Here is an 11,185-nt window from a genome sequence, read left to right as displayed (position 1 = left end):
TTTTGTAATAATGAATTATTTGCAGGTGTGTGTACAACCGGAAACTATGTGACGTCAGGCTATCGACGAACGTATTAAGCCAATCTTGTTCATGAACAAGATGGACCGTACCCATTTGAAATTGCAGTTGGATGCTGAATAACTTTACCAAACTTTCTGACGATTAACAATCTATGGGCTTAGGAATATTTCAACCCAAAAACAGAACAATAATCACAAAAGATCGTTTTATATGTACATCTTGAATCCATCTACAAAATTTTTGACTTGATTATGAACTGCAAGTAAACATCTGTTTTATTATTAAAAAAAAATTCTTCCAGCACAATTAGGCCACTATACAGTTTACAAAATAACTTTTATGAAGTCATTAGGAAATAAATATATTGTTGGCAGTGCATTGGAAGAAAATTATTAGCCTAGGTATTAAACTCTTTCATGTTACCTCTATCTTTATATCCTATGGTGACAAGCTGTTATATCCAGAATGCATTATATATTTTTAGCTCTTGGGTGTAACTAAAATTTTTATTTTAGGAAAGAAGAATATTCTCTCTACACTGCGCATTAACTTGAAATATGAAGACAAGGATAAGGATGGAAAACAATTTAGTTGGACATGGTTACCTGCTTGTGGGCCTTTGCTTCAGATGATTGCCGTTCACTTACCATCCCCAGTAACTGCTTTGAAATACAGAATGGAAATGTTATACGAAAGTCCACATGATGATGAAGCCGCTCTTGGTATGTGTCACCTATATGGTTTTTAAAACGCGTTAAATTTTGGTATTTATTTGTACGTGACGATTTGTAATTTACAACTCTAGGCTGATTCCTATGATGATGTGTCTAAAATGGTACTCACTTCTAATAAAGGTATTTTCTACGATTTTGGTCCTGTTTTTTCCGGTAAAGTAGCCACCGGCATGAAGGCCCCTATCCTGGGACCTAACTATATGGCCTCAACAAAGAGGATTTACACGAGAAGACAATTCAGGGAGCCATCCTCATGATTGGTCGTTATATAGAGGCCATGGAATATGTCCCATCTGGAAATATTTGCACTTTGTTCGGTCTGGATCAATTTTTGGTTAAGCCCGATGCCATCGCCACATACACAAACAAGTAGAACTTGAATGTCAAGAAGTTTAGCTTATCTTCCGTAATACGTGTAGCTGTGGAACAGAAGAATCCGACCGATTCAGAAAAACCTGTAGAAGGTACGCAAATGTTCGCTTTTATAGTGTGATTATCACTAAGTCGTCTTTACAATCTTTTAATTAATTGTGATGTCATCTCCTACCGCCCCAGGCCGACATTGGTTAATGATTGGTGCTACTGATGCTGCTAATTCGCTATAAATTATGGATAAAGTTAGAAACAATTTTGTAATAATGAATTATTTCAGGTGTGTGTACAAACGGAAATTATGTTACGTCAGGCTATCGACGAACGTATTAATATTATATCGAGAATGCATTATATATTTGGAGTTCTTGGGTGTAACTAAAATATTTATTTTAGGAAAGAATTATATGAAGCCCTTCTCTTCTCACTGCCAACTAACTTGAAATATGAAGACAAGGATAAGGATGGAAAACAATTTAGGCGGGCATGGTTACCTGTTGGTGAGACTTTGCTTCAGATGATTGCCGTTCACTTACCATACTCAGTAACTGCTCTGAAATACAGATTGGAAATGTTATACGAAGGTCCACATGATCATGAAGCCGCTCTTGGTATGTGTCACCTATATGGATTTTTTAAACGTGTTAAATTTTAGTATTTATTTGTACATGATGATGTGTAGTTTACAACTCTAGGCTGACTCACTGTGAATGATTGGTATAAACTAAACAACAATTACCAATTATTATTATTATTTTTTTAATATTTGCAAATGACTATATTTTGTTTTTTGTTTTTAGGTATTAAGAACAGTGATCCTAACAGTCCTATGATGATGTGTCTAAAATGGTACTCACTTCTAATAAAGGTATTTTCTACGATTTTGGTCCTGTTTTTTCCGGTAAAGTAGCCACCTGTATGAAGGCCCCTATCCTGGGACCTAACTATATGGCCTCAACAAAGAGGATTTACACGAGAAGACAATTCAGGGAGCCATCCTCATGATTGGTCGTTATCTAGAAGCAATGGAAGATGTTCCATCTGGAAATATCTGTACTTTGTTCGGTGTGGATCAATTTTTGGTTAAGCCTGATACCATCACCACATTCACAAACATGCAGATCTTGAATTTCATGAAATTCGGCGTAACTCTCGTAGTACGTGTAGCTGTGGAACCCAAGAATCCGGCCGATTCACCAAAACCTGTAGAAGGTACGCAAATGTTCGCTTTTATTGTATTATTATTACTAAGGTTTGTGTCATTTGTCTTAAGGTTTGAAACGTCTGGCTAGGTCTGATCTTATGGTACAATGTGTCATTGAAGAATCTAGCGAAAACATCATTGCCGGTGACAGAGAGCTCCACTTAGAAATCTCTCTGAAGGCCTTGGAGGAGGATCGATCATGCGTGAATTCAAGTTACTTAATCCGGCCCAATAGTGCCCTTCGTGTAACTGATTATGCTCTTGTTGTAGTAGATTGTATTACAGATAAGTACATTTCTAAATAATTATTTGTATAATAAATTAAATAATTATGGAAGTATTTTTGGTGTTACTTCACTTTGTACTAATTTTACTAAACAAAAATTAAAATTTTAAATAATGCATATATAAATATATTGCTGTAGTAAAGACAACTTATTAAGAATTTCCTAATTAAAGTAGGAAACATCGAAAAAAGAATTTTGTAGTATCTTTTCAATCTTTTAATTAATCGCGATGTCATCTCCAACCGCCCCAGGCCGACATTGGTTAATGATTGGTGCTACTGATGCTGCTAATTCGCTATAAATTATGAATAAAGTTAGAAACAATTTTGTAATAATGAATTATTTGCAGGGGTGTGTACAAATGGAAACTATGTTACGTCAGACTATCGACGAACGTATTAAGCTAATCTTGTTCATGAACAGTACCCATTTGAAATTGCAGTTGGATGCTGAATAACTTTACCAAATTTTCTGACGTTTAACAATCTATAGCGTTAGGAATATTTCAACCCAAAAACAGGATAATGATAGCAAAAGATGGTTTTGCATGTACTTCTTGAATCCCATATACAAAATTTTTGACTTGATTATGAACGGCAAATAAACATGTGTTTTATTATTTAAAAAAATTAATTCTTCCAGTACAATTAGGCCACTATATAGTTTACAAAATGATTTTTATGAAGTTATTAGGAAATAAACATATTGTTGGCAGTGTGTTGAAAGAAAATTATATGCCTAGGTATTAAATGCTTTCACGTTACCTCTATCTTTATATCCTATGGTGACATGCTATTATATTGAGAATGCATTATATATTTGTAGTTTTTGGGTGTAACTAAAATATTTATTTTAGGAAAGAAGAATATGAAGCCCTTCTCTCCACACTGCGCACTAACTTGAAATATGAAGACGAGGATAAAGATGGAAAACAATTTAGGCGGACATGGTTACCTGTTGGTGAGACTTTGCTTCAGATGATTACCGTTCACGGGCCATCCCCTGTAACTGCTCAGAAATACAGAATCGAAATGTTATACGAAGGTAAACATGTATGGATTTTTAAAAGGCTTGAAATTTTTGTATTTATTTGTACATGGCGATATGTAGTTTACAACTCTATGGTTATTCACTGTGAATGATTGGTATAAACTGAACAACAATTACCAATTTTTTATTATTTTTTTAGTATATGCAAATTACTATACATTTTTTTGTTTTAAGGTATTACGAACTGTGACCCTAACGGTCCTCTAACGATGTATGTGTCCAAAATGGTAGACACTTCTCATAAAGGTCGTTTCCACACCTTTTTTTTTCTGTCTTTTTCCGGTAAAGTAGCCAACGGCGTGAAGGCCCCTATCCCAAGACCTAAATATGTGGCATCAAGAAAGAAGATTTAAACGAAAAGACAATTCAAGGAGCCATCCCCATGATGGGTCGTTATGTAGAAGCTATTGAAGATGTCCCATCTGGAAATATTTACAGGCTGTTCGGAGTGGATCAATTTTTGGTTAAGCCCGATCCCATCCCCACATTCACAAACATACGCAACTTGAATGTCATCGTAGTACGTGTAGCTGTGGAACCCAAGAATCCGGCCGATTCACTAAAACTTTTAGAAGGTACGCAAATGTTCGCTTTTATTATGTGATCATCACTAAAGTCTGTGTTATTTGACTTCAGGTTTGAAACGAATGGCTAAGTCTGACCTTATGGTACAATGTGTCATGGAAGAATCTAGGGAAAACATCATTGCCGGTGCCAGAGAGTTCCACTTAGAAATCTCTCTGAAGGCCTTGGAGGAGGATCGATCATGCGTGAATTCAAGTTACTTAATCCGGCCCAATAGTGCCCTTCGTGTAACTGATGGTGCTCTTGTTCTAGTAGATAGTATTAGGGGTAAGTAAATTCCTAAATAATTATTTGTATAATAAATTAAATAATTATGCATGTATTTTTGGTGTTACTTCACTTTGTATTAATTTTACTAAAGAAACATGCATAATGCAATTCAATACAGATGCAAGAACGCATATCTAAATATATTTCTGTGGTAAAGACAATTTATCAAGAACTTCCGAATTAAAGTAGGAAACATTGTAGTGTCTTTGCTATATTTTAATTAATCGTGATGTCATCTCCAACCGCCCAAGGCCGACATTGGTTAATGATTGGTGCTACTGATGCTGCTAATTCGCTATAAATTATTAATAAAGTTAGAAACAATTTTGTAATAATGAATTATTTCAGGTGTGTGTACAAACGGAAACTATGTTACGTCAGGCTATCGACGAACGTATTAAGCCAAACTTGTTCATGAACAAGATGGACCATACCTATTTGAAATTGCTGTTAGGTGCTGAATAACTTTACCAAATTTTCTGACGTTTAACAATCTATGGGGTTAGGAATATTTCAACCCAAAAATAGGATATTGGTAACAAAAGATCGTTTTACATGTACATTTTGAATCCCATCTACAAAATTTTTGACTTGATTATGAACTGCAAGTAAACATGTGTTTTATTATTAAAAAAAATTAATTCTTCCATCACAATTAGGCTACTATATAGTTTCCAAATAACTTTTATGAAGTTATTAGGAAATAAATATATTCTTGGCAGTGCATTGGAAGAAAATTATAGGCCTAGGTATTAAACGCTTTCATGTTACCTCTATCTTTATATCTTATGGTGACAAGCTGTTATATCGAGAATGCATTATATATTTGTAGTTCTTCGGTGTAATTAAAATTTTTATTTTAGGAAAGAACAATATGAAGCCCTTCTCTCCACACTGCGCATTAACTTGAAATATGAAGACAAGGATAAGGATGGAAAACAATTTAGTCGGACATTGTTACCTCTTGGTGGGACTTTGCTTCAGATGATTGCCGTTCACTTAGCATCCCCAGTAACTGCTCTGAAATACAGAATGGAAATGTTATACGAAGGTCCACATGATGGTGAAGCCGCTCTTGGTATGTGTCACCTGCATGGATTTTTAAAACGCGTTAAATTTTGGTATTAATTTGTACTTGATGATGTGTAGTTTAAAACTCTAGACTGATTCACTGTGAATGATTGGTATAAACTAAACAACAACTACCAATTTTTTATTAATTTCTTAATATTTGCAAATGACTATACTTTGCTTGTTTTTGTTTTTAGGTATTAAAAATTGTAATCCTAACGGTCCTATGATGATATGTGTCTTAAATGGTGCCCACTTCTCATAAAGGTTATTTCTACGATTTTTGGTCCTGTTTTTTCCGGTAAAGTAGCCAAGGGCGTGAAGGCCCCTATCCCAAGACCTAAATATGTGGCTTCAAGAAAGAAGATTCGAGAAGACAATTCAGGGGGCCATCCTCATGATGGATCGTATGGTCGTTATATGTATAATTAGAGAATGATATATATTAGGTGAGTTAGTGTACAATTCTTTTGGTTTAATTTTAAAATATTTCTTCCGTACTCTGGAACAAATAAAACACGCACTATATAGAGTTTTGAACGAAAAGTTGCAGGCGTCTGAAAATTTTGAAACAAATGTGCTGTCTGGTATCTAGTACACTAAGAACAACGTTACTAATTATGTTCCTGTTTTTGTCTAGATGAATCTTCCACTGGCTTTTGGTTTATAGATCATACCAATTAATAAGCAAAAAAATGGCAACGCCCTCTTAATTTATTTTTTCAAATCATATTTAATGGAGTGAGTTTTATTCTTAATTCTATTTGCAGGATTCCAATGGGCAACAAAGCAATCCATCGTGGTGGCGGTTAGATCATTCCTACAACCCGTCGTATGTTGTCTTTATGCTTGCCTATTAGTCAATATATTATTAGAAGTTCAATAGTCTGGGCAGACGTCCAGCCCAAACTCATTGAACTTGTTTGTCAGTGTGAAATTCAGGTAAATCTTTTATACAATTATATTTTCACTCCATCTTAGAAATACGTTCCATATCACAGAAAGCGGCACCAGATGATACAGCGTTGTATAAGTAGCAATTTTGAATTGTTTACATAATTATATCCCGGTTGATTTAGAACTTCTATCCATTCTCAGATGATTCTCTAGAATCGACTTGTTGTAGGTATTTGAGTAATTAAAGTACTGGATACAACTTAGTCCATGCATATTTATACTTTACAAACATCTCGATTAAAGCCACAACACAGAAATGAATCAAGAGTGAGGGATCTTCATCTTGTCCGGGTGGTTTTATCACGAGCATGCGCCGTAGCATTTTTACGATTTTATATACAAAGTAACTACTCTTAACATTTAATTATTCAACAATATATAAGCCGATTCAGTATATAGGCGCATCCACCCAATTATTATATGTCCAACTATATGTGTTGTAACATTCGCAAGATATGTTATATTAATGGTATATTACTTTCGATTCTAAAGAATTCTTACTTTTTGGCCATTTGGAATAGGGGAACTAATAAAACATTAACAATCGTTAACAAAATTATTATATTAACAAATGTTTTATTAAAAGATATCCAAAATTACCTGATTTCTGCTATAGATTTAATTGGCTGGTTTTCACAATGTGTCAACATGCTTGTTGAAAAATATGATTTATAATGTTTCGCATTTATAATTTAATTTTTGGAGATATTTCTTCAAGTTTAATATGTTTAAAAAATATACCAAAAACCATACCATAAGTCATATATCTAATATTTGACCGAACTGCTTTATTATTGAATTTTCCGTTTTAATATTATAATTTTTCTGGAAACATAATTATTTATCAGATTATTTATTTATTATAAAAGCTAGTACTGTACTAATATACGAAATTCTTTTTTAACATATCTAATATTTTATTTTGTTGTTTTTCAGGATACATATAAAATAAAGAAAGTTTTCCATATCTCAGTCAATACTTGGAGAAAATGTAAACGCGTCGTTAATGACAATCCATTTTTTTCTATAGTACAAATAAAAAGGGCGTGATCCACGTTCTCATCAGAGAGTAGACGGCAGACTGCATCTGCTTTTTAAATCCCAAATATAACAACTTGAGGGAGTCCAAACTTGCTGGAGAAAGCGAATTATAGGAGAATTGGGGAATTGGACAGTAGGGGTTGACAGTACTTTGGTTGAAGGCTGCAATCCGACGAACTGTAGCATTTAAAAAGGATGAGCAATTTAATATATATTTGGGTATACATGTATGCTAGAGCCTGGTCTGGAATAAGGCGTAAAATACAGCTATAAGAATCACTCGCTGTTCGGTGAACTTGAGAGGACAGTTTTGTCCATTTTTAAGGTCCACCCGATAGAGGTGCGGTGGGCGTGGGTAGAAGAATGAGTCCATAAAGATACCAGATAACTGAAGTAAGGTAGTACATTCCATCTTACCGTGAACTTGTTAGGTTTATTAAGTTGTCTTTTTATAGCATTCATATGAATCGTAAAATTCAATTAATGTTATCAAAGTATTTAGTATTTAAATTTCAAACGTTAATTCATCAATAAACTATTATATTTCTTGTCATAGATTTTATAATTAATTAATAAATTTTTTTGGAAAAATGACTTGTTTTAATGCTTGACCATAAAAAATGACACAAAGTTTTAAAATTACTTTCCTGACGATGTGCATCCATTATAATATTTTTTAGAACCGATTTGGTGAAGGTAATTGGGCAATTAAAATACTGAATTCAGCTGAGCCGCTCTGTATTTATACTTTATGAATAAGTCGGTTATGGCTACATCACAGAATTAATTAAGATGCCGGAATCTTCATCCTGCCCGTGAGGCTATAACTCGATCTTGCTCCGTAGCGTTTTACATATTTATATTTCAAGGCAGCAAAACATTTATTTATGCAATCGTGCTTAAAAGCGCATTTACCATATAGGCGTCTCTAATCAATTATTTGTGTCTAAAATTCGGCCACCCTGACCTCGCAAAACTTCACTCCGACCTGCTCTTGGAATATGGTGGTTGTTATTCTGGTTTTTCTATAATGGAGACATACTCTTAACTACTTGATCTTTTAAAATTTCTTACCTTGTTGATGATTTTTTCTTTATAGTTCCATTTTATACTTTCCATACTGTGTATTTTATAACTTCTGTGAAATCAATTTTTTTACTTTTTGGGGTGACCTGCAGTTTATTCCTTCGGTGAGGTCTGACTGCCAGACACCATTTTAAATTCTCTTAATGGTCTGGTATATTCAATGACTCTTTTTCTGTTTTCTTTTTTTTGTTGTGGTGACTACCGATTGGTTGGCTACTCCTGTGCTGGCAGCCTGGCAGTAAACGTTCATAGCAACGTCGCTCGTGATGGCCCCCAGTTTTTGGTACCCTTCATATCATCAGCTAATTTGTTGTCACGTGCATTGGTTGTTCTTATCGTTGGAGTACCCCACATAGGTATGCCCCTTTTGCAAGCCCTCTTTACTTTCCTAAATATAACTATATATTTGTATTAGATATCGATGTTCTTTCCAGTTGCTCTATGTATTTGTGTTCTGAATCGCATCTTAAATTAATGACTTTATGTCTAACACGATCTGAGAATAGAATATATATTTTCATTGTGTAAAACTATCGAACACTTGTTACCTCCTACTGTCCAACCTCTTTGATAAAATTACTTTGAGCAGAAAGATAAAAAATAATTTGAATACATTTAGTGTTTAATATCTTACTATGTATTTTATAGCTTATCACTTTTGGCGCATAAAAAATATAACACACATTTATCTAATTTTTAGGCATTTAATTTTTAATCCTAAGCAAGCAGACCTTGATACTCAACAAGGCTTCTACTTATTGGCATATCAAAACACCAAATGATAGATAATCGAGGTAATAAAATAAAAAAATTAATGAATATGTTAACAATAAAAAAATAAAATACGGAATAAGTTTTACAAGGAATAGACTATTTATCTCTAAAAATATTTGTCAACTGTATAATTAAATAATATATAGTTAATAAACATACATTAAGCACATTTTTATAACATAAAACAATGAATTTTCAATAAATCACATAAACACTTCATATCGCACACTTATAATAAAATTTTAAAATAGAACATAATTTATTTGGTTTGGATAATATAGCTTTTGGACTTTTCCAATTTTTCGTTATTACATCACTTATTGCGTCAGGTGTTTTGTCTTTGTTTGTGATGAAACCACTGGTGTTTGTGGTACGTTTGCCTAAAAAGAAACCAATCAAAGCAAGTCAAATTTTTAAGAAAAACTCAAAAATTCATATTACATTTTGACGATCCTGACAACTATTCAATTTGGATTTATTGGATACGGCAGTGTCTGTAAGTTGTCCTATTCTTTGTCTTTCAGAATTCCGAAAATTCTGTCTCTTTGAAGCAGACTCTGTGTCTAAACGTCTCAATACTTGATGTTCGAGACAATATTGCTCTGCATTATAAGTTGGGCCCTCACTCTAAAAATACAAAAAAATTATAATATTTATAGATTATTAGGATTTTCTAAAATCATAAATTACGTTATCCCAACTATCATCAACTGGTACAAGTTTAATAGGTTCTAGAGGTGTTACCACCTTTTCAACTTCACTGCCTTCTTTTATTAGCTGCAATTCTATACACTTTTTATCCGGGCACATACTATGGTGTAACTAGTATAAAAAAAAGTACTGTATTGGTTTTCTTTAATAAATAATACACCTTACATTTAATTCTTCTGGTGGTACACGGTGACATGTATTATAATCACAAGGGACTAGTACAATATTCCCGCTGTTAGCAGCTTTGCATTTCTTCAAATGTAATTCCATCCTTGATACTCTTATGTGATGTGAGTTATTGTAAGGACAAATAACTTTTTCATTGGAACTGTAAAATATCGGTTAAGTATTATCTTTAAATTCTTTGGTCATACATTAATCTCTTAATATCTCCATTGTTTAAATTTCTGTATTATATGTTTTTAAGATATTTTAAAATATACACTAATATAAATTGTTAATAGTTAAATTATAAATGTTTATACGTGAATAAATGCACTTAACTTTGCAAAACTTTGAAATATTTCAATGTAGCAAACATTGTTTATCAAATTCTTTTGTCAAAATATTTTATGTTTTCTTATTGATTACATATATGGAAGATCAAAGAATAAACTAGAGATGATGAAAGAAAATCGTTTGTAACTTCCGATGTATCGATAGTTACATAAATTATTCCATAAATATTATAAAACCTTTTAATCATTTTTAATAAACTATTAAATTTGGTACTTAACCTTAAAAGATTAGCTTCTCTACACTAATTAAAATAAAATATTTATTAAAAAATTCGATACTTTAATGTACATTTTACAATCTTTAAATAATATCGATATTTTTTTGGGCCGTGCCCTGTATGTATGTAAAATCGCAATTTAAAATACTGACTTTATTTCTAACATGATCTTAGAAAAAAAAAACATTTCTAAAATGTAAAACATAATCGAAACATAACGATTAATATACTTTGAAAACGGATATTTAAATTTATATACTAATATACATATTAATATACTTTTTA

General features: G+C 32.7%; 2 long non-coding RNA genes and 2 pseudogenes across 4 annotated transcripts; 3 read left to right on the top strand and 1 right to left on the bottom strand.

Moving 5' to 3' along the window:
* Positions 1–1,009: 1,009 nt before the first annotated feature.
* LOC143205765 (translation elongation factor 2-like) lies at positions 1,010–2,672 on the top strand (annotated as a pseudogene). The gene is made up of 5 exons (XR_013007895.1): positions 1,010–1,042; positions 1,153–1,220; positions 1,525–1,739; positions 1,929–2,340; positions 2,402–2,672. The product of XR_013007895.1 is annotated as a translation elongation factor 2-like (transcript).
* A 403-nt stretch (positions 2,673–3,075) lies between these two features.
* LOC143205664 (eukaryotic translation elongation factor 2-like) lies at positions 3,076–5,570 on the top strand (annotated as a pseudogene). The gene is made up of 4 exons (XR_013007848.1): positions 3,076–3,663; positions 3,844–4,244; positions 4,306–4,521; positions 5,388–5,570. The product of XR_013007848.1 is annotated as a eukaryotic translation elongation factor 2-like (transcript).
* Positions 5,571–6,114: 544 nt separating this feature from the next.
* Positions 6,115–8,184, top strand: LOC143205707 (uncharacterized). The gene is made up of 2 exons (XR_013007867.1): positions 6,115–6,537; positions 7,489–8,184. It is a non-coding gene; the product is annotated as an uncharacterized LOC143205707 (long non-coding RNA).
* Positions 8,185–9,363: 1,179 nt separating this feature from the next.
* On the bottom strand, positions 9,364–9,984 carry LOC143205705 (uncharacterized). The gene is made up of 2 exons (XR_013007865.1): positions 9,895–9,984; positions 9,364–9,833 (listed from the first exon to the last, which is right to left on the bottom strand). It is a non-coding gene; the product is annotated as an uncharacterized LOC143205705 (long non-coding RNA).
* Between the last annotated feature and the right edge of the window lie 1,201 nt (positions 9,985–11,185).

Source organism: Rhynchophorus ferrugineus, unplaced genomic scaffold (genome assembly GCF_030347505.1).
Source record: "Rhynchophorus ferrugineus isolate W39M unplaced genomic scaffold, kcgeb_rfMv2 rfM14, whole genome shotgun sequence".
NCBI lineage: Eukaryota > Metazoa > Arthropoda > Insecta > Coleoptera > Curculionidae > Rhynchophorus > Rhynchophorus ferrugineus.
The sequence above is the reverse complement of the archived record's forward strand: the minus strand, read 5'-3'. Positions and strand labels throughout refer to the sequence as shown.